The 27,109-nt window shown below is 40.9% G+C and overlaps 1 protein-coding gene across 6 annotated transcripts in view; it reads left to right on the forward strand.

Moving 5' to 3' along the window:
- Positions 1-27,109, forward strand: part of FARS2 (phenylalanyl-tRNA synthetase 2, mitochondrial) — a 235,224-nt gene that overhangs the window by 156,536 nt on the left and 51,579 nt on the right. The window lies entirely within an intron of this gene.

The raw sequence follows: 27,109 nt of genomic DNA on the forward strand, positions 1-27,109 counted from the left end.
TTTTGAATTTTATATGTGATTCAGGCCAGATGAATATTGTTCTATGGCATAGTTTTCATGGCATTTCAGTGGATTTTTATTTTTTGAGGTCTTTTTTCCTTTTTACTCTGTTTATGTAGTGTTATATGAGGCTGTTTGTGCTGTGTGAAGAAACAGAAATGGAAATAAAATTTGTGTGGGCATCTTAAAGCTTTGAGTCATTAATTCTTGAGTCTTTCTCACATACAAATCATGCAAAAGGATCTTAACCCTTTACTCAAGATGGTGTGTGCAGAAGAGGAATACAGGTTAGGATAAGATAACGAGTACTTCTTATTGCAAAGAACAGACTACATCTTTCAGGGAAATCAAGAAGGAAGTTTATTGCAGGTATGGATAACTTCTTATTGTCACTTGGAGTGCACTGTATCAGCACAAGTACATAGACATTAAAGGCTCTGCACATAGATCCTGCAGTCTTCTGTCATGATGGTTCTGATACAGTACAATCAACATTTTTTTGTTAAAACTAGGTTGTTGAACCCTTTTCTGGAACTAGTCCTTTGATTCATTCATGGTGAAAGTTTATTGTTTGGTTTATTGTATGTGTAACACCTCTGTGCTCATTGCCACTTTTTGTCTACGTTCTCCTCAGTGATACCAAACCAGCAATTATCTTCATTGCTGCATCATCTCTTAGGGGAAAATCCTATGTGCAGTGCAAACAGCTCTTCCAAGTCTGAAAGTTTGGAGAAACCTTGTTCCCTGCTTCCTCAAACAGTGGCAGTATTATTCTGTGATTACTCCCAGCATCTTACTGGGGAAATCCACATACACTGTGACAGCCTGCCAGCAGCACTGCATCAGTCGTGGCTCAACTCACAGGTCCTGCTTCTCTTCTTTGCTGAGAATAGTGTCTTCTGTACTCATAGAGTGGTGAGGTAGGGACAGGATTCGCTGCTCTGGGTTTCTGTGTGTGTTTTCTCCTTTGATATGCTTTGACACATCCAGAACGTATTCCACGGATGGCAATTGTTCCTCCTCAAGGAATACACCTCTGGTTCCCTCTGTGACTTCTGCAAATAGATGGGAAGGTTGATTGCTCATGAGAGTTGTCATACAGGTTTAGAACCTTTACTAGTTTTCTTTAAACCTCACTCAGCACACATCCAAAAATGTTTTGACACTAAAAGGAGGAAAACTTTCTCACCTTTATATTTGAGGAATTTTAGAGGTGACACTAATGGATTGTTGGTAAGTGATGTTGTAGTCCTCTTGGATTTTCACCTGCAACAACAGTAAAAGAAATTTTTTCAAATGTCCCCTTAAAAATCAGTAATTCTAATGGGATTATCCACTGCATTAAAAAGGAATCATAAATGAAGACTAAAACATAATGGTTACTTTGCCCATTCTTCTTAGAACAGGATGTGTGCAGATGTGTAACTTTTGAGAACTGATGATGTAAGCCACGTAAGTAATTTTGTTTGATTTTTTGAAACCTTGGAAGACTGACGTTTTGAAAAGAGTTTTCTATTTAGTCTTAATTCCTAGATAATCATCTTGTTATGGGAATGATGCAGTGGCTTCTTTAATTCAGCATTACAGAAAAGCCTCTGGGCACAGAAATTAACATAAGAGATCCTGAGCGTTGCTATGGATCTGTATGTTACAGATCTAGGCACTTGTAATCATTATCTTGAATTTTCAGTGAATCTGTTGTGGAGGATGGGAGAAAAGTGTCTAGGATTGGAAAAGCTGTAGTGTTGCTGTTTTGAATGTTAGTTACTTACAAACAGCTTAATAAGTTTATGCTTGTAGTTAATCACTTCTAGAGTTTAAAATTCAGACTTTTGTAAAGAAACACCAGTTTCATGAGGAATTAGGACATTTGGTAGTCTTATTTTCCTTCTTAAACTACTTTTCGTAGTTATAGGACTATAGAGATCTGAAAATAGAAAATGTTATGTAAATAAAACTAATTTATAACACAAAAAGAGGTCTTTAAATTAACATCCTTTATGGAGGCTGTCTGTGTAATACTGTATAGTTACCTTTTCTGTGGTTCAAAAACCTTTCAAGATTTCACTTGAAATCTTGGGCTTTGGGCTGATACCCATTCTCCAGTACATTTGCAGTTATGGTGTGAAAATGTATTTCTCTACAGGTAAAAGGAAAGTGGAGGCAGGAAAAAGCATGGCACAAGTAATTGTTTAAGCAAGGAGAGATGCCTGAAACCAAGTAAATCTCAATTGTCTGCTTTGTCAGGTAATAATATTGAGACAACTTTTAGGGAAGCCCAGGCAATTCAAAGATACAGCAGAAAGGAGTCTCATTGCTGAAAAGCACAAATTTAGGAGAATGCCAGGTTTCTGTGCTGGGGTAATTAAGAACTGTTCCAGCCTAAATGCGTCTTAGGTAAACTTAACTGAGCAAAATCAAAACACAGCCTTGAGGTAAACTAATGTGTGGTGTGTCACACAGTCAGGGTTTAACTTCATCCAAGACGAATAATGCAAAACATGGCTGTAACACACCTGTTACTCAGGTATATAAAGAATCAGACAGCATATGGGAGGGAAAAGTTGTGACTTCTCTAAGTGCCAAGGAAACTGAGTGAAGCTGTGGTGGGTTTGGCAAGAACGGGAGCAGACCATCTGTAAGACAAGCAGAGAAGAAGTGTGTCTTTGCAGCGAGCAAAACGTTTTCCACAGTCCATCCTGTGTGTTGCAGCTATTTTTGCTTGATTAGTTTCAAACTAAGTTAGACTTCCATACATTTGGATGGTGAAATGTATTTCTCCATGCATGATGTGTGAAGTGAGTTCACTGTGAGTTGCCTGCAGTTGTCAGATGCTGCATGACACCAGAAGGCAGTGGCACTGTTTTTGGTAGCTGACTGAATTATTTCTTTCAAATCCTTGGAGATCTTTAAGGACCTTTAAGCATTGCTGTGCAAATACGTGATGAGTGAGGATTTGTAGCTGACATTTTCCCCACTGGAACATTTTAGTGAACAAACATTTGCAAAAAAAAAAAAAAAAAAAAAAAAAAAAAAAAAAAAAAAAAAAAAAGAGAGAGAGAGAGAGAATGTTTTAATGTTTTTGACTATGTTGATACTAAAGGAAGAAAAGAAAAGGGTGTTTCCCCCTTACTTTTTGCAATAGTTGTTTTATCCTCTATATCTTTAAGCTTAGACAACTTGTCTAAGCTGTCTAATCAATGTGAATGACCTTCAGAAATTAAATCAGAAAGTAATCATTTTTTCAGTGGTCAGGACTTCTCTAGTTTTGGATAGGAAGCAGATGTCATGGGAAAAAAAAGGGTGGGTGAATGGCAGTCAAAAGGTAGAAAAGTCTCTGCCCACTATGAATAAGCAAATCGAAACTGCTGCCATGCAGAGAATCCCAGGAAGGGGGATTTACAGTCCTTCATTCATACAGTCTTACATTCAGATAAGTACTGTGGCTGCACACATTTTTGGGGGGAAAGTAGAATTTCCAGGATGGTAATTAAAGGATATATGGACAAAGTAATAAAGGAAGTACTGGTTAATCACACATGGTAGAATATGTGATAGAAGTGGCACAAGACATCTGTGACCCACATTGCCCCTGATGAACAGGACAGAGAGAGATAAGAGTCCAGGGATGAGTGCCTGTCCACTAAAATGGAGCACAAAGACAGAATACAGAAATGCTGAGGTTGTTTATCTTTGCTTTCGACAAGACCTGCAAATGTGTTTTTTAGCTTAGCATGCCATGTTTATCTTGTGTAAGTTGTCTTGTGTAATCCCATCACATGTGATGGCCTCACATCTTCATTCTGAAAATTTATTTTCTGAACTTTGCTGTGAGATTGTTTTCCTGTTGGTCTTTCAAAGTTAGTTACTAATATTTCTGTTTTGTTAGAAAGATAAGGATAGTAAGGAAAGATACAGCTCCACATCTTCCTTTGCAAGGAAGATACATTAGGTAGGCTGGAAAAGTTATACAAAATTATAATCAAGACATGCACCGTGTCCTCAGTGGTACTTAAGAGGTAAATTTTTTATCAGAGCAACTAAAAATATTCTGAAAAGGCAGAGTGGAGACAGTAAGGGGGAAAAATTGATTTGCTGCATTTTGACGGCTATGCTGTTAAAAATATAAGTGGGGAATAGGTAAGAAAGGATTTATTCTTGCCTTTGAGTCAATTACTTGCACACTTCTGGGGTGAGATCTGCACATTTGTCAAAGTCTGTTAAATGAAGTGAGAGGAAATGTATTGGCTGCTGTGAGGGAGGAAGGTAGGTGCACTGTGGCACCATCTTTAGAGACTTTGGGAGTACTCAGACGACCCGTGTCTCTTCTTTTGCAAACAGCAAAAGGAACAGATCTGACAGCAAAGAGTCAGATCCTACTGACTGCTCTGTTGTGTCAATGCATGCCTCTAGCTCCTGGCTGGCATATAGAAAATACAACGTAAGAACATCGTTTTCCAGATGCCAGATTTTGCTCTTTTCCTTATCTACATGGAGATAAAATCAAATACTTTTAGATCTGGTTTATTCATTAAAGCTGGCTTGGTTTTGTCTTGCTTATGGAATGGGTGAATTAAGCAGAATGATTCTTAAGGGCTGCTTGCTGCTAGTGTTACCCAAATTAAAACAATCAAGTCAGTCCCCAAACACCTTGCTGTTCTTCAGCCCGAGCACTTTACAATTTGCTGAGGGATTCTTTGAGATTACCTTTAACTGCTGAACTGGCAAAATCCCAGCAGCAGCTTCTCTGCAGAAAAAAACATCCCAGAAACTGCTTTTGACAGGAGCTAGCAGAGGATTGGTTTTCAATTAATGAACAATGTTCTTCAGCTCTGGATTTTTTTTTCCCCTTCATTTGGTCACACGAATGTAAGTCTATAATATTTTTGAAATAGATTAACTGTTCATGGGAGACTGTGTCAGAGGATTCTCATTCACTCCTGAGCTTTTCTTCACCTGTTGCAGTAGAGCATAACCACATAGTGCCTAGTTAAACCACTACGGTAGTACCCTCAGTCCATCTTCTTCTCTCTTTTCCCTCTCATCCTGACCAGGATCAATGCCACCTGGTTTTTCTTGAGAATAAGAACCTTTTCTGTCTTTACTGCTGCAGTCGTGCTGGTGGCAAGGTTGTCTACATGTGTCGGAGCAATACCAAACATAAACACAGGCTGGGCAGGGAATAGCTTGAGAGCAGCCCTGCAGGGAAAGGGTGTTGGTTGATGAGTTGGTTTGGGGGTTGCTTGATGAGAAGCTGCATGTGACACGGCACTGTGCACTTGCAGCCCGGAAAGCCAATTGTGTCCTGGGCTGCATCCAAAGCAGGGAGGGAGGGGATTCTGCCCCTCTATTCTGCCTGTGTGAGACCTCACCTGGAGTGCTGCATCCAGCTCTGGGTCCTAACATAAGAAAGACGTGGATCAGTGGAAGCAAGTCCAGAGCAGGGCCACAAATGTGCTCAGAGGGCTGGAGCTCCTCTCCTACAAAGACAGGCTGAGAGAGCTGGGGTTGTTCAGCCTGGAGAAGTGAAGATCCCAGGGAGATCTAAAAGCACCTTTCAATATCTAAAGGGGGCCTGCAGGAGAGCTGGAGAGGAACTTCCTGTAGTGACAGGACAAGGGGGAATGGCTTTAAACTGAGAGAGGCTAGGTTTAGATTAGAAAGAAATTCTTTGCTATGAGGATGGTGAGGCACTAGAACAGGTTGCCCAGAGAAGTTGTGGATGCCCCATTCTGAGAGACTGAACTATTAATGGTTAATGACTCAAACAATCAACCATTTCACCCAGGTGCAGAGGGGATGTGTATACCCATCACTGGAGGCTACAGCTGAGTGTTGAACAAGAGAAAGGAAGAGGCCGATTGAGGCAAATTCTTGGAAGCAATAATGCTTTTTATTGTGCCAATGTTCTTACACAAGTGGCTCAGCTGTGACAAATCCTGTTCTGGAGTAGTATCAGGACATTCACACATAGCTTGAAGGTACTCATCCCTGCTGATGTGCCATAATTGCTGTAATGTCTTGGAAGGTGTCATAAACCAATCAAACATGCTTGAAGTGTCCCCTGATCCAAATTATTGCATCATCCAGTGTAAAACTCACCCTCCAGGGGAGGTACCTGGGTGTTCCCACCTGAACCTGAGTGAACATAAAGCTACTGGACTCTCTATTTTGTGGGCTTCCCCACCTCTGCTGGAGGTGACCATCCCCACTGAGAAGATCAGAGGAGGACAAATGAGATGCCATCAGCATCCACAGTGGTGATATTTTTTGATTGTTAATCTCTTTCTCTCCCCTCTGCTCCCTTCTTTCCCATTTATTTGTCTCTCCCTCTCTTCCTCACATTTACAGTTAAATAAAAATCTGTACTATTGGCTATAGCATATGGTGTTGTTTGCTCCTTAATTTAGGCAGAAGCATCTCTCTAATAATTTTAATAACCATATCTTAACACCATTCCTGGAAATATTCAAGCCCAGCTTGCATGGGGCTTTGAGCAACCTGGTTTAGTGGAAGGTATCCCTGCCCATGGCAGGTGGTTGGGAATTAGATAATATTTAAGGTTCTTTCCAACCCAAACCATTCAATGATGGGTTTATGATTTTTTTGCCTCATGGGCTTCAGCTTAGGAGATGTGTGTGTAATGGGGTTTGGGCACATTTCACTCCTGGTGAATCAGGTATGTAATGTGCCCAACCAGGCGTGTATCAGGCATTTCCTGTGCCCCAGACCAACCCAACAGGCAGTGCTGTTTGTTTGATTCACAGTCAGAGTGGCCCCAGCAACTCTTTGGGCTCTTCCTCCTCACTGCCTTTTTTTGCTTAGAACAGCAGCAGTGTAGAAATAGCAGCTCCGTTCTCACAGCAGCCCCTGCTTGGAGGTGGTCAGGGACTTTCTGGCCAAATTAATTTAGAGTAAACACTGGCGTGCTCAGAAAGAGATGCTTTATGAAGACATATGTGTTCTGTTCACGTCCCAGCAGAGCTGGATAAGCTCTCAGGTGATAAGGTTTTCATCCCAACTGCCTAAAGGAAATTTGAAGGAGACGGAAGTTGTGCTCCATGTCAGTAACTCCAAGGTAACCCTGCCAAGCTGATTGATACATGGCTTCAGCAGATCTTGCACTCCCTGCTTTATAGCAGTCATGATGCCCTGCTGTTCCCTGCCAGGACTGAGACCATTGGAGTTTAGCTTTCCTTGATCCTGCACAGTGACAAGGATATTCATGGAGCCCAGAGTACCCATCTGCTAGGGTTTGTTGTTTTGGTGTAGGGTTTTTTGTTGTTGGTTTGTTGGTGTTTTTTTGTTTCTGTGAGGGTTTTTTCCCTGTTATTTTTTCTTTTTTCTTTTCTTTTTTTCTTTTTTTTTTTTTTTTTTGAGGAAACTGAACTGAAAAGCTTTTAATTCTTCCTTTTCCTCCCCAGCAAAAACATTCCTGATTGAAATGAATCTAGAGTATTAACTGAATAAATATGCACGTATATTTGTTTAGAAAAGACTTTCAGATATTTTAGAAATTCTGAATTTCAAACACCTTTGTTCCAGCTTTTTTGTAGTACAAAGTATGGTGAAGTCAGAGACAGCAAAAATGAGTGTGCACTTAAATAGCACAAGATAGAAAGTACTGTTTGATATGGAAGCAGACCTTTTCAGTGCTGTATTTGTTATCTGTATATGTGTAGACTTGGAATCTATCTGCATACTTTTGTTAAGCACCCTTTTCAGAGGTTTTTAACTGCTTGGCCTACAGCTTTTGAATTCCCGTGTGGATTCAGATACTTAATTCCTTTGGGTTGCTTTAAGACAGCATTAGCAGATGGCAGTTCCCTGTCCAAATCCAAGTGTCATGAAAAACTATGATAGGAAAGAGAAGAGAAGCAGGGAAGTCTTTCCTGTAGAAAAAGCAAGAACTTGAACTTTCTACAAAAATAAAAAAGAAAAAAACCCTAAAATTTCTTGCTTTATACAAAAATCAAGTGAGTTCTGTGTCTTACATCTTTTTACACAGCTTGTGACTTCTAGTTCAGATCTGTGATGCCAGTGTTTATTTGAAGACTATCTAATTGGGGAAGAAACAAAAAAGAATAATCAGCTGACCATGATAGATTGTACTTTCTTTTCTGTCCTCAGTGTTCAGACAGGCACCCAGGCACCGTGCAAATAGCTGCTCTTAATGGGTTCCTATTGAAGTCTGAGGTTTCCTTCAAACCACTGTATTCAAATCAATTGTGGGGCAGACAGTGTTCTGCTGTACCATCTCTGTCTCTCCACAGTTTTAACCGAGAGAATTGTCTTGACTAACTGAAAATAATTTACTACTAATGAGCATCAACAGGAGTCGCATTATTCTTTGGTGGGAGGCTGGTGGCTAACACACAGGCTTGTGGCAGGATTGGTATTCAAGAAAGGAAAAGGATGAAGCAACCACAGGCTCCCATTAGAGGGTGGGGGGAAACACAGCCCTGAAGTGTGATGTATCACTGGTGATATTCCATGGGAAATGTAATCACCCTTCACAGGTAATGAGAAGAGAGGAAGACTTAAGTACATGAGCAACACAGAAGACAAGCGTCAAGTCCCTTACGTGTTCAGGCAGATGCAGAGGACAGACTTGCTATATAGAAAAGGGATAGCTGGAATCACAATGAATCATTTCTAAGAGGCTGCTCAGCTGAAGAGCTTAACCTTTCTTCATCATGTCAACCTGAAGTCAGCCATTCACCACCAGTTCTCAGATGCAGCCCAGAAATCTTTGCCACAATTCCCAGAGCACTTCACAGGATGTGTCACCGGAATTAGCACGGTGATTTATTGACAAGCAGTGGGACGGTGAAAAATGGCTAAAGGAGTCAGCTGCCACAGGATGCACAAGGGATAGCAATAGGCTTGTGAGTGCTTCTGAGTTCAGAGAAATCCTAGAGAACTGCTGACCTTGTAGAACAGAGGTGGAGGCTACTTCTGGGCAGAACAGTTTTTCCTAGTCTGCAATTGTGAGCACACTAGAGTTTGAGAAACATGTGAGTATGTCAGGGAGGGGAAGCTTTTGTTATCACGTTTGTTAGATAGTGAGTATTGTCCCTCTCTATTCACTGAAATTGTTTTCTCTGCCTGTGCCAGTGCTGTGACTGTTTGCTGCTGGGATGCTCATGGCTCTGCTGTGCTGTTTGAGGGTGGGATTTCATATCCTTCCCCTCTTTTTTCGGTCTCTATCCCTGCCCCATCCATTCTTCCACAACAACAGTACAGTCTAGGAAGTCAAGGTGGAGCAGGCCTGTCAAGGCCGCCAGTGATGGATGACAACTCTGCAGGCTGAGAATCCCTGCAAAGGAATATGGGTGAGGGACACAAATGTGTTCTGGCTGGGTGTCAGGTCTGTACCTGGAAGTAGTTTTTCTTTAATACGATAGATGTATCCTTCATGTAACTTTTGTCCCTCTCCTCCTAAATCAGCTTTTAAATGAATGTTAGTGTGCAAGTATGGTATGTTTGTTATCTGCAGTGTGAAGAAACAACACATCTGTAGTGTCACCATGAGATTTCCTAGTTTTCTGAGCATTCATATTAAAGTAGAAGTTCTCACTTTCTCACGTTGTGCTCATGTAAACAAGAGATTGTGTTGTAAATACTGTCATTGTTTTTGCATTCTTCTCCAGGAGAGGAGAGGGTTGTTAGACAGTTCTTTTGGCCAATATAGATGAGGGGTGGGAATTCCACCCTCCAATCCATGGTCACCTTTCTAAAAGTATATAATAGGATGAAATAAACAAATCAGGGTTTTCCTGCCCTTGCTCTGTCTTTCTCTCAACTTTCCGAGCATCCATGTGGTCATTTCAGTGGCAAACAGAGACACTGTAACACATCCTGAGCTCTCTCAGATTCTCTGGAATTCTTGACTCGAGATCTGCCAGGGAAGGTCGAGATGGCTGTGTTTGCTCATGACTTTCAATAATCTTTGTAGCCACAGGAAGTGGCCACAGTACCAAGGCAGCCACAGCACACTTTCCTTGGGGTGATGAAGAGCATCACTGTCCTCTGTGTATTGGGAATTGTGTGTGTGTGATGCCTGCACATATTTGCACTCACCACAAGGCCTTTCTCAGGACTGTAGAATGGGATAGCAAGGTGGCCTGGCCCCTAATTCTTAGACTAGGTTCAGCTAAACATACATTCTATAAAGCTACCAGTATAGGACATGGGAGGAAAACATCCTTATATGCTTCCTAGTACTGCATGTAAGAGTGATGGATATAGCACTAAATAATTAATCCTAGTTTTTATATTTTATGGATCCAGAACGTATTTTTTGTAGGGATAAATAAAGCCCTTTAGCTTGGAAGAATTTCTGAAGCTGAATCAAAGCATTATGTAGCTCAAAGGTTGCTTATCTCTGTGCTGGGAAATGTCAACATTTAGCCTGAGAAAACAAGATTTTCTTTAATTTCAGAACAAAAAAATGTCAGGATTTCTGAAGCAGATCACAGAATCTTCCCATTGTTTTTGTGCTCGATGGGTATTTTATTTTAACCTACCAGTTAATTTTAAATAATTCATTTACAAAAACTGCAGCCAGCATCCTTGTCTCTGCGTAAATTGAAGTGAAATTTGTGGTCCTGCACACCCCATAAGGTCTGCATATTATAGAGATGGACCTGAGCTGAAAAAAGTACAACTGGATGGTGACTGCTGCCATACCAAATTCTTCCAGAATTCATGTTTCTGCCCCACTTCTCTCAAATGCTGTCTGTAACATTAATATTAAAACTAAGACCATGCAACTGATCTATTATTTATCAGGCATTACACAGAAATGTAAGGGAAGGGTGCCTTTTAAAAATCATTCTGAGGATGAAGAAAAGATTTATGTTTAGTATTTTCATGCCTATTAGTACACACGTGGGACAGATAAATAGTAAGGAAATGAATTACTCTTCATTCTTTGTGAATGAACACCAGAAAAGAGACAGATGAAGACTGATTTAATGTAGTTTTTGTGGGGTATTTTTATTACTTTGATATATGAAAGACTCATGGTTCTCAGCTGAGATACTGCCACTCTCATCCTGTGGGCTAGCAACACATAGACTGAAGTATTAAGTGACATATCTGAAAGGCCACAATAGAATTTCAACAGTTTAGGTCAGAACATTGCCTTCAGTTGTGTTGGGGAGATCAGATGTGTGTTGGGCAAGTGAAGCTCAGCTAGGATGGTGCAGCAGATACAAGTTTTTCTTGAATTCAGTGGTTAGGCTCAGTTACCCAAAGCCAAGTGTTTAATTGTGTCACTTAGGCAGACATTCTTCTTAGTGTCTGCTAATGCAGATGCCCTTATTTTCAGGGCTTCTAAGTGTTAGCAGCTCCCACTATCATTGGGTACTGTGGGAACTCATTTTCATTGTAATTAGGAATAAAAAGAAGCATCCACAGGGAAATAATCTATGTGCATACATTCTGCAATAACCAAATAGCCAAAGGTGCTGCATGTTTGATGGGCAAGAGATCTGTGACTGGTCAGACTACCAAATGGAGGAGATGCTGTGCTTGGTCCTGAAGAGCACTTTTTTGTTGACCCTGCCTGTGTTTCCGTAGTGTACAGCCAACAGAAAGCAGCAGCACCTTAGAGAGATGCTGCAATTATGGCTATTAGTTTTAATTGAAGAATTGTGTCCTTAACTCAAAGCTTACAAGTAATTTATTAAGGTCATTAAAGAAGGCGTACACTGAAGTAATGTCTTGCAGAGCACAACAATAGAAAGAAAAACACCATAAGAGGGAAAATGTTATGTATTTCAAGCTCTGTGTTACAGATTGTAAATGAAAAAGCCCCATGCAACCTGTCATGCATGGTAAATTGCTGTTCCAGTGTATTAGTTTGTTCTGATGCATTCCACCAGTTCCACATGAACAGACCATTTTGGTGCTGAAAACATGATTACTAAAAAATGTGGACTTGAAAATAAAATATGCTGTCAGCAAGCCACGTGTAAGTAATATTGGGAAAGATTATAATACATTTGGAGCACTTAACTTTCTTCACCCAACTTTCTTCAACTGAATCAGGGTTGGCATAAGATGAGCCTCCTAAATGTCATCCCGAATTCTTTTTTTAGGAAATGCAATCTGAAATTCTCAACAATTTATTATTCTTTTTTCTGCTTAGAATGGGGAATTTTCCATACTGGGGAAAGGGATAATATTAGTTCTGAATAACCTTTCTTCTTTGAGTGACACTGAAACTCCCGGTGGCTTTCAGTGAAGCTGACAGTAACGACAAATGCAAAATCAGGACCTTGGATCTCCATCCAAAGCCTACTGAAGTCAGTAGAAGCCATCCCATTGACTTATGTGGGCTTAGGATCAGGCCCTTTGTGGTTTCCTTGCTCATTAAAACCCAGTCTGTCTACAGAGAGCACAGAGTAATTTTTCTTCTGGGAACCTGGACTTTATTGCCAGTGAATTTGGTTCTCCATTAAGAAATACGATGACTGTTGTTAGAAATGCTCTTGTTATTCAGGAGGGAGATGTTGATATTTTCTCAGTAAAGTGGTAGTTAATAATGAGATTTGCATTACAGTTGCATTCAGAAGTCCTTCCAGTTTTCTGGTATTTTGGAACTATAGGAGGCACCTAGATGTTGTAGCAATACACTTATACTGTGCTTAGCCACATTTTTATGCATTGTGGGAACTGCTCAACTCTGACTGAAACATCAATCATCCCCAACTTTACTTGGGAGAAATGTGTATATATAGATTTATTATGAAATATTCTCATACTGCAGCACCAGGCCAATCAAGCATAGAACATGAAAGAGCAGCTAAAGCTGTAACTAAGAATGTGGGGGTTTTCCTTACACTTGGCAATGTCAACACTTGGAAGCATGGGGCTAGGAAGGAAGGGATGGAGGAGGTAACTAGCCACTGCTGACCTTGCCTTTGACAAGCTGGGCTTTGACTTTGTATTGCAAGCACACCTGGTTTGTCTGGCTGGGAAATATTTCTTCATCATGTTCACCATGGACAGGCATTTGTGGTGCCAGGAGGACTATCAGCTTTTCCATTACTGAAGGATAAAGAATGCCCTCTTCACAAAGAATCGTATTACATTCGTGGGGAGCCTGTCTTAAAAGGAAGCATATTTGCTTTGGAAGAGGATCTCTGAGTTTCCTTGAGTAGTGTCAGAAAGATGCAGTCAGGGTGTTCTTGGGTTTGCTCTTACCCGTAGTTTGTTCCTGTGTCTAAAAAAAAAAAAGTCTAAGATTAATAATTTTACATTAAACTAAAAGATGTAGCAACAGAATGGAAAATAGGATCTCAGATAAATAAAAAGACTAAAAAGTGAAGGCCAGTTTGCCTAAGCATTATTAAGCACTGCAACTGAGATTACAAAAAATTTACCCTCATTGGAGAAGTTTGACTGCTCTAATCAAGGCTGCTTGATAACAGGCATGCCTTAAAGGATACACACATGCTTTTGGAGTGGAAGATCTGTCATGAAGCTCACACTTGTTGCCACCAGACAGTTCTGGTAGCAGAACATGGAGTGTTGGAGTGATCTGGTGAGTGTCCCTCTAGCTGGGAGTCATGTAGCCAGCAGTAGCACGACTAGGATGCCACAGAGGGTGGTGTATGAAATCCTTCCCTAAACCCTTAGGAAGTGATACCTCTGTTACAGAAGGTCTCCCTAATCCCTGTGTGTTAGTGATTGCTTGTGGTGGAACAGCAAGGACTCTTCATATACATATCCAGTTGCAGTTTAATCCTCTTGGTTCTTGTCATCACTAGTGTTTTGTGACACTGAGTCCTAAAAGTTATCCACCTGTTCTTTTTAAAGTATCAATTTGAAAAGTGATTTAGTTCTGTTTGACTTTGTAGTAGGAGAGCAAGGAAAAAAAAGCTTCTTAATTAACTTTCATCATACTGTGTATATTTATTTAGTCCTGTTGTTCTTTCAGATAAACAGCCCTGATCTTGTCAGTCCTTCCTAATTCAGTCATCTTTCTTGACTGATAACTTTTGCTGTCTGACTCAAGGACCTTTTATTATCTCCATATATTTTTTAGATGTGCAGGTCAGAGTGAGCTGGTATCCATGGCATTGACTTTCATGCTGGCTTTTATGCTTTATGTTATAATATTTAAAGTGTTTTGGGTTTTTTGTTCCTTTGGGAAGATTACAGTTCTTGTTTACTGTATCTGTGCTGAGCAAAATTCTTGATCTGTTGGGAGATGGTGTGACAGGTTTTCCTGCAGTGAACTCTCTTATTATTTTGCTGGATTTTATTTCTATCTATTTTTTGACAATAAGTTTTGTAATATGGTTATTTACACTTGTATTAGTTTTGCATGCCCTGATTTTTGGTAGTGGGGAGGCCACAGAGGTGGCTTCTGTGAGGAGCTGCCAGGAGCTCCCACTACGTCCAGCAGAGCCAATCCTGATGGCTCCAAAGATGAACATACTGCTGGCCAAGGCTGGGCCCATTAGAGATGGTGGTAACACCTCCATGGTCATGTATTTATGAGGAAAATCCAAGCTGAGGCACAGGTTGATTGTGGCTAGAAAAGAGTGGAGTGAGAATATGGGAGGAGAGCAACATGCAGACACCCAGGTCAGTGCAGAAGGAGGGGCAGAGGTGCTCCAGGCGCTGGAGCCGAGGTTCCTCTGTGGTGCAGACCATGGTGAGGCAGCTGTGCCCCTGCAGCCCCTGGGGCTCCATGGAGGCTGCAGAGAGCCCATGGATGAATCCATGCTGGAGCAGTGGGTGCCTGGAGGAGTCTGTGATTCAGTGGGAGTCCCAGTGAAGAGAGGGGGCCCTGCTTCCAGGCTGGAGCAGTCTGTCCTTGGAGGACTGCACCCCGTGGAGAGATCCACACTGCAGCAGTTCCTGGGAAGCTGTTACTCTTGGGATTGGAACCACGTTGGAAAAGTTCACAGAGAACTGTCCCTCGTGGGAGGGACCAACAGTGCAGCAAGGGAAAGACTCCTCTCCTTGAGCAGTGGTAGAAGCCTTGGGTGATGAACTGACCATAACCCCCATTCCCTGTCTCCTTGAGCTGCTTAGCTAGGAGGTAGAGCTGGGAAGGAGGGAAGGGTGGGGGAAAGGTGTTTTTTAAGGGCTTATTTTACTTCTCATAATCCTGCTCTGGTCTTGTTTGTAATAAATTCAGTTTATATCTCCAGTTGAGCCTGATTTGCCCATGGTGGTGTTTAGTGAGCAATCTCTCCTGGGCTTTATCTCAACTCATGAACCCTTCATTAAATTTTCTCTCCTCTGTCCTGCTGCAGAGGGGAGTGAGTGAGCAGCTCTTGTGGATGCCTGGCATCAACCCAGTGTCAATACTTTTTTTTTTTTTTTCTTTTTTTTTTTTTTTTTTTTTTTTTTTTTTTTTTTTACCAGTGTTTCTAGTCTAAGTTAAAAGCTGGACTGGATGTTGAGATGAAGAGATAGTAGTAAAGAAAAAACCACCATTCATCTTAGGTAGTATTGCCTCAAGTATTCAGGATTTTTTCATTTATTGTCAACAAATGTTTGTGCTATTCTTGGAATGCTCCATTGTGAGGTCATTTTTCTTTCAGACTTTTTTTCTGTGTGTGTAGAAGTAAGCACATGGGGTTTTTTCTCCAATCATTTCAGTAGTGTGTTTGCAACAGGCTGAGAAGCACTATCTAAATCATAAATGGAACTGGTAGCAAATAAAATTTATTAACCTGATGCTTTTTCAGAGAAATTCCTGCCACTTCCTTAAGACAACCTAAAACCTTTTATCCCAGTGCTTCCTGAGCTCAGACTGGCTCCTCAGTTGCAGTAGTGCCTGATCAGGTGCCTTTTCCCCTGAAATTCCGTTGAATTTTTGCTGAGGTGCAATATTTTAATGCCTCAAAACAACAACTAATGATATGAGCTCAGTAAAAACAGTGCTTAGCATACCAAAGCAGTTTTTCTTCTGGCCTGGAAGCATTGAAGAGAATTCAGTTCTTTGTGGCCACCTCAGATCATCGCTTTGTCCTGGTATGGAATCTGTCTCTCCATATTTTCCTACACAGTTCCCAGCAGCTGATCCTCTAGTGCTGCCCACCAGACTGTGGCTGCAGATCCCATCAAGGAGCAGACTCTAGCAAACACTTTTTTGTTAAGTTTGACTACAGTATCAACATAGCAGATGTCAAAGTAAATAACCTCAGTAAATTGTCTGCAAAGCCCAACCTGTTCCACACAAGTTACATTACTCTTACTTTATGCGTATTTTCAAAATTCTGAAATTACACTGCTGTGGCTTTTCCCAGTGAGTGGCACAAACACCTTAGCAGCCAAAGTTGACAAGTTTAAGCAATTAGCTTTGTAAGCTAAATGCTGTTCTTTTAATAAGAGTTAGAAAATATGATTCTGACTCCTGATTCTGCTCCTGCTTTCAGGCGCTTCCGTTTAAGCCACACTGTTGTTTGAGCTCCTGGCTACATTCTGAAAATGTGTGGCCACTTTCTGAGCATGTGAAGAAGCTCATCTGAGCTGCAGCTGAATCTAAAATCTTCTACTGGCAATTCTCACAATTCCTAGCAGTGCTGAGATAAGCCCATTTTGGGATCTTTGCAGTGTTTTTTTAAAATGAGGGTGTACTCCCTCCTTACTGAGAATGTTTTTGTGGATTTTAGGGTTTTCTTTTTCAGCATTGGCATTTGCCTGTTTGTCTGTCTATTCCCCTCCCTTTCTCTCCCACCCCAGTTTTCATTTTCAATTATTTTTGTTTATGTTGAACTTCTGCCTGCTCAGCTGCAGCAGAGCTCAGTTTTGGCAGCCCGCCTTGTGGTGTACAATCCTACAACTTCTGCTGCTGAGCAGCATGTTGGAAATCGCTTTGAAATAAATCCATGTTGGACCAAAAGCAGCATCTTTGTTGTTACCCCCTCAGAATAATTTGGTGCTATAATTGGAATTCTCATTTTAAGTAAATAAACATGATGTCAGATCTATAGACAGATCTGGATGCACAGTCAGTGGAAGAGGAATGTGTGCATACAACCCTCTCCCTGGAAGAGAGAGGCGTTTGCAAAGCATGCAGGGGACTTCTGATGCCTTGGGGCAAGTTAGTGCTGGAGGAGAGGATGGGTTGGAGGGTAGCCCCAAATTCCTTCTGGGCCACCTTGAGATCTTTCAAAGGAAATGTTTGCTTCAGTGCTGCTCTTCTTCATTATTATGAATGTGGCCATAAGCCTTGTGTTGTTTCCATCTTTGGAAAGCTAATACTCAGGGGCAAAAGTAGGAATCTGTGGATCCACCATGCTACTTATGCTTTACCAGTCCTTGGATGGCATGTGGGAAGGGAAATGAGCCTGTGGGCTTTCATGGTTCCCTCTTGTGTGTAGGCTGATCGCTGTGTACAGTCTAGGATTTCCATTTCAACAAGGATATGGAGGAAATTCAGAGAAAATTGACAGGAATAGTCAGAGCAAGGGAATGTCTGAGAAAACCAATTCTAGTAGAGAGAGTTTGGTAGATAAATAGAGAGAGATTTAGAAAATCATGAGTTTTGGGTAGAGAAGGATGGTTTCATGCCTTCTAGTACAAAGGCAACGTACTTCAAGTGAAACTGCTAGGAACCAGCTCCACAGCAAGGAGGAACCCTTTGCTCCACAGCAAGGAGGGTGACAGAGATGCCAAAGGCTTGTGTGGGGAGACTGAGTTAATGCAGAGGAATATACTGACACATGAAAGACACACAGAAGCATCTCAGGAATGGTTTGTGTTGAAAACGGATTGGAGCCCAGAGAGGCTTGTGCTAACAGACAGGCACATTGATTCAGTTTTTAGCTTTGTGTATCCAGTGCTCAGGACTGTTTATAAGGGCGTGGTGTGATGTGGTGGTGTCATGATGGGCACTGGCCAGATGCCAGGCACACACTAAAGCTGCTCACTCCTCCTCCCCTGTTACAGCTGGACAGAGGAGAGAAGATTTAACAAAGGGTTCATGAGTTGAGATAAGGACCAGGAGAAAACACTCCAAGGGTTCTAACTAGTGACATAAAGTGAATTCAATACTAACAGAATCAGAGCAGTATAATGACAAGTAAAATACTTGAAAAAACCCACCTTTTTCCCCCCAGCCTCTCCCTCCTTCCCACCGACAGCACAGGGGGACAGGAGCATGGGGATTTTGGTCAGAGTGGGACAGGAGCATGGAGTTTTGATCACCTGTGATTTCTCTCACTGCTCAGGGAAAGGAGTCCTTACCTTGCTGAACCGTGGTCTCCTCCCCATGGGAGACAGTTCTCTGTGAACTTCTCCAGCGTGGCTCCATCCCGTGGGCAGCAGTCCTTCCGAAACTGCTGCAGAATGGGTCCCTCTTCCATGGGGTGCAGTCCTCCAAGGACAGGATGCTGATAGTTTTTGTTGCAGATAGGACAGGGCTATGTAGACTTAGGTCTGGCCAAAAGAGCTGTTCATATCCTATTGTATGGTGTGATTCAGTAACTTGAAATTGTTTTTTTCCAGGGCTTTGGAATCTGGGCATTTTTGCTGCAGGCTGCTGCCAATTTTCCCCTGTGTCCTCATATTGGTTTTTGATTAAAAAAAAAAATCTCCTGAAACCTGGTTGCATTAAAGTCTGGTGTGTAAAAGTAGTGTTTAAATCCACTTTGTGCTTCTTTAATTGAGAAATGCCTAGGACACAGAGACTTGAAATTGCTTTTTCAAGCCAAGCATATGGTTGCTGTTTGTCTGTCACACCAGCAATGGTTCCAAGTGTTTTTGTGAATTCAATCAAATACAGTCTAGTGCAAGCCAGACAAGCAAGGGATGAGAAGGTACTGGTGAGATAAATGTGAGGTGGGGAAGACCTGCAGCACAGCTGATTTGCAATTAGCATCTTCCCACTTCCCTGTTTTCTGCCTGCAATTCCAAAAGAGGCAGAAAGACTTTGGTTTGAAAAGATGCTAAAGATGGCTGTAGAAACCTGTCAGGGCTACAGAGACATGTCTGTGGTGGCAGAGGAGGAGCAGCCTGTGCCCTGCAAGCTTCTGAGGAGGGAGCCATTTAGCACAGCTTGATGGGAATGGGGTAATGGCAGTGTTTGAGGTTAAATGGGGGAGTAAATGATGCATGAACTGCATCGCCCAAAAAATACTGTATGCAGCTGTCATGGCTGTGTCCTCAGGATCACAGCTGTTGTAACAGTGTGTAGTTATCCCTACACTGTCCCCTTTTCCTCCCCAACACTGCCCATTGCACTCCTGTTGCTCAGTGATGCAGTAGCACCTATGAAAAAAGATGAAATGGCAGAGATTGCATTTAAAACATAACTGGAAATCCTTTTGAGTCTTGCTGTGTTTTATTTGGTTGTTTCTTTTAAGAATCGCTTTTCATTTCAGTTTCTCTCTAAACATCCAAATGGGCTTGTGCGTTTCATGAAAATAATAACATTACTGAATCAGTGAGGTTTTTTTCCTCCTGATTTATCTGACAAAATTCCTTCTTCTCCTTTAAAGTGTTAGTGATTCACATCCAAACATTCCCGAGGAACTGAGAACATCAGTACTGGCATTGGAAAAAATAAACTCCAGGAAGAGACTTACTGGCTTCTTCAAACATTGAATAAACCCACAGCTTTCAGAATTTATAAGATGAGCTTTTTAGAATTGGGTTGCTTTCTGTATTGCCTCTTTTTCTGAAAGAGGGGGACTTCGGGGACCTGTTGAGCTGTTTGTCCTAGAAGGGTGTCACAGGATTTGTGCCAGACAGTTTTTCCCTGCAGCAGTCTGCAGAATTCAGTGTCTGCAAGCACAGTAGGGGTGGATACAGAGGCAATTCCTTTGCTTGTGATTTCTGAACCTCTCTCCCTGGTGGGACCTGTGTTCCCCTGACTGTTGCCCATGTGGTCACTCAGCTTCTTATTCATTGTGGTTTCTCAAAAGCTGCTGGCTTTCTGATAACAGTTCTTATACAGAATCCAAAGATCTGCAACCCCTCCATCCCACTAGAATCAACTCAAAGGGAGGCCCTTAGTCTGTGGCTTGACTTTACCTTGTGCTTGACTTTGGGCAGTGTCCTCTTACTGTTTAACCACTACTTCACAGCTGAGTGTCCCACTGCTTGGTACTCTCAGTCTAAAAGTAATCTGTTTCTGACATCACCTTAGCTGCAGTCCAAGTATGAGGATGCCTCTTTACAACTTCCAGTGCAACCCTATTGCATGGAAAACTACAGAGCCACCTCTGGTGCCTGGAATCTTGAGTGGGTGTGTTTTTGAAACAGACTTTGTGTGAGTGAAAGTCATGGAACTGGGAGAAAACAAGGTTGAAGGAGTTTTTTCTGTAACATTCCCATAAAACTGTCTAGACAAAGTAATCTTTCCAGGCATAACTTACACAGCAACCCCCCCTACCCCCCCCCCCCCAGTTTATACACCATGAATTTAAATTTTACAGTAAACTCCTGTATTACATTTTTTATTAAATTGTGGACTCTTTAAAGTGATTATCTTTGAACATTGATACTTTTCTATAACTTGATTATTTTTGTACCTAATAAAATTCTGAAGAATTTGATGTTATTTCTTAGTGCTTAAGATTGTATTGCCTAGTGTTGCCATTAAAGTAAGTTGTTTAAACTATTCAAACTCTTTATGCAAGTTTCCTCTCTTCAAAATCCTTCAAACCTAGATAAAATCCCTCTTTCCAGAAAACGTGTTGCTGCAGAAGGCACATTCTTCTGCCCCTGCCTGACTCGTTTGTGAGCCTTTCCCCTGCCCAGAGGCTAAAGACCTGTTCCTCGTTTTGGTTCTGGTGTCCAACTTTCTCCTAAAAGCAGATCTGACACTGATTTCAGGCTTGGTCTCTCAGGGTTTTGTCCAGTCTGCTCTTGGAAGCTGCTGAGGATCCAGATCATACAGCCTCTCTGACCAAACTTCTCCACTGCCTGCAGGCCATGGTGAAAAAGTCTTTCCAGATATCTGATCTGAACCTCAGTTAATTTAATCCATCCTCCATCTTCATTGCATTCTCGGTCACTACCCAGTTTGTTTCTATATTCATTTATTTGCCTTTTGTGCTGATCCCTATGTCCAGTTATTTGTGGAATTTTCCCTGCAGTCAATATTTTTAATCAATTAGATTAGCCCATCATTACAGTGCAACATCTTAAACCTAGAAAGAGCTGAATGGGAGTTGAAATGCCTGTTAGTTTAATGAGATGTAAATCAAGTACTTGACCAGAGTGTCCTTTCTTTGGATAAGCTTGTTTTGTTTGGGCATGGGATCATGTATCCTGGTTTCACTGTGGGTGGAAAAGATGATGGTGATGAAAATGAAAATGAAACAGGAGCCCAACGGGTATAAAAACGAGGGGTATGAGAGCCAAAGGCACATGTGTTTAGTTTCTCCATAAGGCTGAAGTTTTATTCAAGGACTAGAAAGATGCAGGTGGATCAGGCAGTCCATAATACAAATTCTCTACCTGAACAGGGTGACAATAAACAGGGTGACAGTTCCAGTGTAGTCCTTTGAAGAGAATTGCTTAGCATTTCAAATAATTTAATTGTCTTTAATTGTGCAGTCAAAGTGTATCAATCAAGTGTGAAAAAGGGCTCAATAAATTTAATCATGAAACACTAGATTATGGAAGGATGATAGGTTTAATTTTATCTTCTATTTCTTTTGATGACACAAAAAATCTATTGATTATGATGCTCAGGTAATTATCTATCAAAGTGATAGTTTTAATGGCACATGATTTATTGTGTTTTCTACTTGCAAAATACGTTACATGTGAGAAAAAAACCAATTTTGCTCTTTTGCAGATTTTCATTAGAAATCTACTTTTAAATGGAATCAAGAGACACTCTTGTAGAGCTGGCCTCTTACATTATCCAGGGTCAGATTTCTTGGTCATTTTAAGCACAGTTGAGAATGTACCAGCAACAACATTGTCTCTACTGTCATTTTTTTTCAGCTTTTCTAAGTATATCTGTATAGAAGTGTTTTAATGGGAGAACTTGCTTGCGATGTTTTGTCTTCAGATTTTTCTTCCTCAAGGGAAGCCTGTTAGTCTTTTAAAATGACATTACAAGTTGCTCAATAACCAGCTTGGGAGTTGGAAGAAATCTATGAAGAATGCTGGAAGGAGGAGAGACCTTTTGAGCAGCAATTTACTAGCTGTTTGTGGAATGCTGAGTTAATATAAAACTGTATTACTATTCTACCTATGCTAATAATGCATAACATTATTCTTCTGTATTGCATTTTTAGAATAAAGTATGTCAACATGTCAGTCTTCACAACATCCTATGAGAGAGATAACTATCAACATTATTCTAATCCTCGTAGTGTATTAAATGAGAATAACAACTGTGTCAAATGGAGAGCTCAACAAGAGGAAAACCAGCATGTTTCCTACTAAAAATCCTCTAGCAGGTTGTGTTGATCATCCCATACATCTTTCTCAAGCCAGTTGTTACACTATCTCTGCAAAGACAGCTCTTATCATTCTAATTTGCAGATTTCCTATTTTGATGAAAATTATAGAACGACCCATGTTATGTCCAACCTTTTGTGGAGAAGGGAGCCTAGATGAGGTTATCTAGCACACTGTCCAATCATGTCTTGGAAACCTACAGTGATGAGGCCTTTACCATGCCTCTGGGAAAGTTATTCCACTAAATGCTTGTTCACAATGTAAAAAAAAAAAAAATTCTTTCTCATATTAAAATGAATGATCTTGATAGAAGATCAAAATGTACTTCAGAATGACCCATAAATGATTATACAATAGATTGCTACATAAAAGAAATATATGTGTATGAGTCCATCTGTCTTCTCATGTGAGGAAGGAAGACAGAAACCGCTGTGCACTCACTGGAATGCAGAAGTCCCTGAGTTTTCTGGGTTGCAGCTTGGATTTTGGTTGTTCTCTCCTTTCAGGCTTCTGACCACATCCAGCCCTATTCCTGGGCTTGAATCTCAAACTTAGGAAAAGCTATTGCATTTTTGTCAAGTTCTTGGTTTTATTTAGCACCTGTCCACATGATCAAATGGAGGTTTAGTTATGTAGGCAGTGTAGTTTGGTTATGTAGGCAGTTTAGTTAAGAAGAAGATGAAAACATACTGCTCTACTGAGAAGAATGACTATTGAGTTAGTACTGTTAAAGAGACACCTCATTGACAAGGGTCTTGGTCCTGCAAGAAATTCAGCTGAACTACTGCAGAAGCGCTGTGCGAAATCCTTTTGTGGCTTGGGGAAGGTAGAAGCTTACAGTACCCTTTAAGTGATGCAACTCACAGTGCTGAGGCTTCTCCGGTGCTTTTTTGTATTCTGCATCTGTCTAGGTATGTTTGTTTCTGTGAACCATGTAAACTCTGTTATGTCATGCATAAAAGCTTTGATTGAAAGGGCTCAAATAATTAATGGCTGTATTGCCTATGCAACAACCTATCAAGCTATTGAAATTTTCCATTTTATATTACCTTACTTTAATCAATTTCTAGCAAGCACACCTAACTTATATAGGTTGAATAAGATTCACTTCAAAATTCTTTATGCATTTTTCTCTCTGTCTTGCTGACCCAGCGTGCCCCTACTGCACTACCAGCTCACAATTTCCTTTCTCAACTTGGCTCCCCCTTCCTCACTGTAACAGTGGGTTTGTTTACTCAGGCTCTTCAGCTATCAAAAATTCCCTCTTATGGCTTCTTCCCCCTCACAGCCTTTGAATAATATTTCGTCTTCAGATCTTACTTTAAAACTCGTGTTTTCTTCAGTTACAATGGTGCTTTTAATTGTAAATGGTGCTATTTAGTAAAAATTACTGCTAAATGAAAAAAATAATGATTTCATTTATTAATTCAAGGGCAAATGAGACTCCCAGGTGTGATACTGTGATTACTGTTATGATTTTGAGTGGGACTTTAGTTCTGTGTTTAATTTTTTTAAGAAACTTGTCTCTCTTCTCATTTCAGTTCCTTTAATAGTTGAATAATGATGCAATGAGTCATTTTAATGTTAATCCACTCTATCCAAGTCAGATCACAAATTTGGGAACTGTTTTACTGCAGGACATGCACTGCTGGCGATAGTCTGTAGTGCAGACTCCCAGGGATGGGATTGTTCATCCTGTGCTCTACCTGCAAAACCCCCCTTTTCTGGAGAGATGGCCAAGGCAGCAGTACATTTATTCCCTGTGTTTCCTTTGCAGTCAATCACCCTGTTGCAGGAGAAAAGAAAAAAAGGCTCATACACTTCGTAGTCTTCTGCCGTGGTTTGTGCCTCTAGGACTTTTCTCAAGACTGTGAATGGCATCAGTGTCTGTTTCTTGAATCATTTTTGGACACGTATTTCCCAGTTCATGGCCTAAGACAGATCATAGTTACTCAGGCAGAAAGACTCGGTCCTGACAAGCTATTTAAATCCATAGTACTGTATGATTTTCAAAACCATTTGGGTCTGCCTCGGTTGCAAATTTCATGTATAGTTAATTAAAAAAAAAATAGGCAAAAGACAGAAATCTTGGTGCTCCTTCACCTTTGACTTACCTTTCTGTTCTTTTCACATGTACATATACTAAGATGTCCTAAAATATGATGTCCTAAAATAAGGTTCTGTTCCCTGCTGCTCATCCAAGAGGCACTGGTGAGAGTCTGACTTTGAAATTTCGCTTTCCTTTGTTCTGTAGAGAGTGGTATGCACTAGACTAAATCAAGGCATGTTCAAAAAGGTTGTGTCTTTAGTCTGAAAGTTTAATCTCCATTTTCAGAGATTTCCTATGTGGCATGATTTGCCAGCCAGTTTTATCAACAGATTTTTTTCCCCAGAACTCTTTTACCACAGCTCTCCAAACTTAGCATGTGTTTTTTGAGAGTCTTGACAACTTTAAAGTTCCAAGTGTGAAAGTACAGATTCAATTTTCTAGAATCTTGGCTTGCTGTTTGTCTGACTTGTGTTCCTTAAAAATAACTGAATATGAAGGTTCTTAGTTCAGCCTTTTTTTTTTCTTAAGATGTTAGACTGCAAGTATTTTCTTCAGGACTCGGAGAGGATCTTTGATGATAAATCCAAATTTGGTTAATACTGCCACATGCTTGCCAGCTCTGCAAAAAGAGAGCTTATTATGCTACAGCTGCTTAACTTCCTTCAACAAGTGTTAAATGCACTCCTTTCTGTGTTACTTCAAACTTAACCTGTCTTTCATTATGGCAAATTTCAACTTCCAATTAGAAATGATACCAATTACTTTCATGAGTTTCTTAATAAAAATTGCAGTAGACAATCTAGTAAGAATTATGTGTGCCTTCATTTGACAAACTGCATAACACGCTTTTCATTTTGTATCTGCTTCTAACTTGAAAATGCCTCATCAGATAATTTCAATCTGTTTTCTCTACCAAATCACCAATTAAGAATTTTAGATAACATAGGATCTGAGGAAAAAAAACCCAAACCACGCCATGTGACAGTATCATCGTCTGTTGTTTTCCATCCTACCGGAACTTGTCTCTCTACTCCCGCGCTGAGATTTACACACGCAGCCCTTACTTGGCAGTCGGTCTCTGCAGGACTCTGAGGGAGCTCCAGTGAAGCCTTTGCCAGGGCTGCAGAGCCTCCTTCCCAGCTGCCAGCCCTGAATCCCGGGGGGTGAGCAGCAGTGCCCGAATGAGGCGCAGCTCTGCTGGTACCAAGCCTGCTCCGTGCAGAAGCGGTGGGCTCACGCAGCACCAATCCACACAGTGGCTCCAATCCTGCACGTGTTACCGTTCCTGGCACGGGTGGTCCTTGGGGTCCTCACTTCTGTGAAGCTGCTGTGCATGTTGGTACACAGTTATCACCTTTGTGTCCAGTCCCCCAAAAGTTTTGCGTGCAGGCTGCATTTGTGAGTAGCTTCACATAGTTCAACATTCTTCAGCTTCTCTAATTTCAGAAATCTATAAATAAGGCAGCTCAAGGGTAGGTAGTTGGTAATATCAGGCTGCCTGCGTAGGCCTGTGTGGCACAATGACCTGTGTGTTGCAAGCCTTATTACCATTAGATTATTTGCTGCCTAATTTTACAGAATACATTTTAGGACATATAGATATATTCTAGCTGGAATTTCACTTCTGATTATGATCTTATGCTAAGATTTAATCTGATTTAGTCTGCACATGTTGTCTTCAGTGACAACTGTTTGGGAAACTGTTATTAACCCAGAGATCCCTTTTAAAATTACATATTCCAGCTGGCTTGCAGGGAACACAAGTTGGCGAACTTGCATTTTGAACATGCTTTTTGAGATAACCAGTTCAGATCCAGTGCCAGCCGAGGGCTCTGTGGGGATGAGGAGGTGCAGTTTTCTTTGTCCATTAGAAAGCAGTCAAATTTAGAAAGCATTTATCTGTTTTGCAGCTGCATCATTAAAAATTGGTGCTCAAAATGGAAATCCTTGTTGCTTCATTACATGGACCTTGTAATGCGTGTATGTGGCAGCCATTTGAAGTAATAGGAGCAGCTGAAGGTCAGCCACTGATGCCTTAACTTTCCCCACAGAATGGATGCATTAGAGCAGTGATGGGTAAAGAAATATTCCACATGAGGAAGAGCATCAAAATGCATCTCTATAAGAGCTTGGTTTTGAGAAAGGTGATCCTGAAATATTGGCAAAGAGAGTAACCTAGGAAAAGTTTTCAGTGCTTTGAGAATCTAAAACATAAATTTCCAAGGAGAAGAGAGTTCCAGACACACAATCTTGATCAGAAAGATCACATGATATGAAGAGAATTGTAGTTGTCCAGTCAAAGTTAGTCAAGAAATGTCTGTAAAAACAACATGGCAAATTCTCTCTCCATGGCTTGCATACTAAATGCCCTCACTTTATACTTTACAGGAAGAGACAATTTCTAACACCCCCTGTGCTGGACCACCTGTGGTCTAAAATCAACATATGTGCTTTCTTCTGCTTTTCGACCATCACTATAGCAAATATATTTAACTCAGAACTTTGCAAGGGTGTTTGGACTGATGCATAAAAGTGGATGAAGATACAGCTATAATGCTGTGTAGCTGATTACTGCTGCATTTGCAGCAGAAGTAACTTAGCTTTCTTGACCCAGTAAATAGATTTGATCAACAGTTTTATATTACACAGCAAGGTACTCTT

The sequence above is a fragment of the Prinia subflava genome, chromosome 1 (genome assembly GCF_021018805.1).
Source record: "Prinia subflava isolate CZ2003 ecotype Zambia chromosome 1, Cam_Psub_1.2, whole genome shotgun sequence".
Lineage (NCBI taxonomy): Eukaryota > Metazoa > Chordata > Aves > Passeriformes > Cisticolidae > Prinia > Prinia subflava.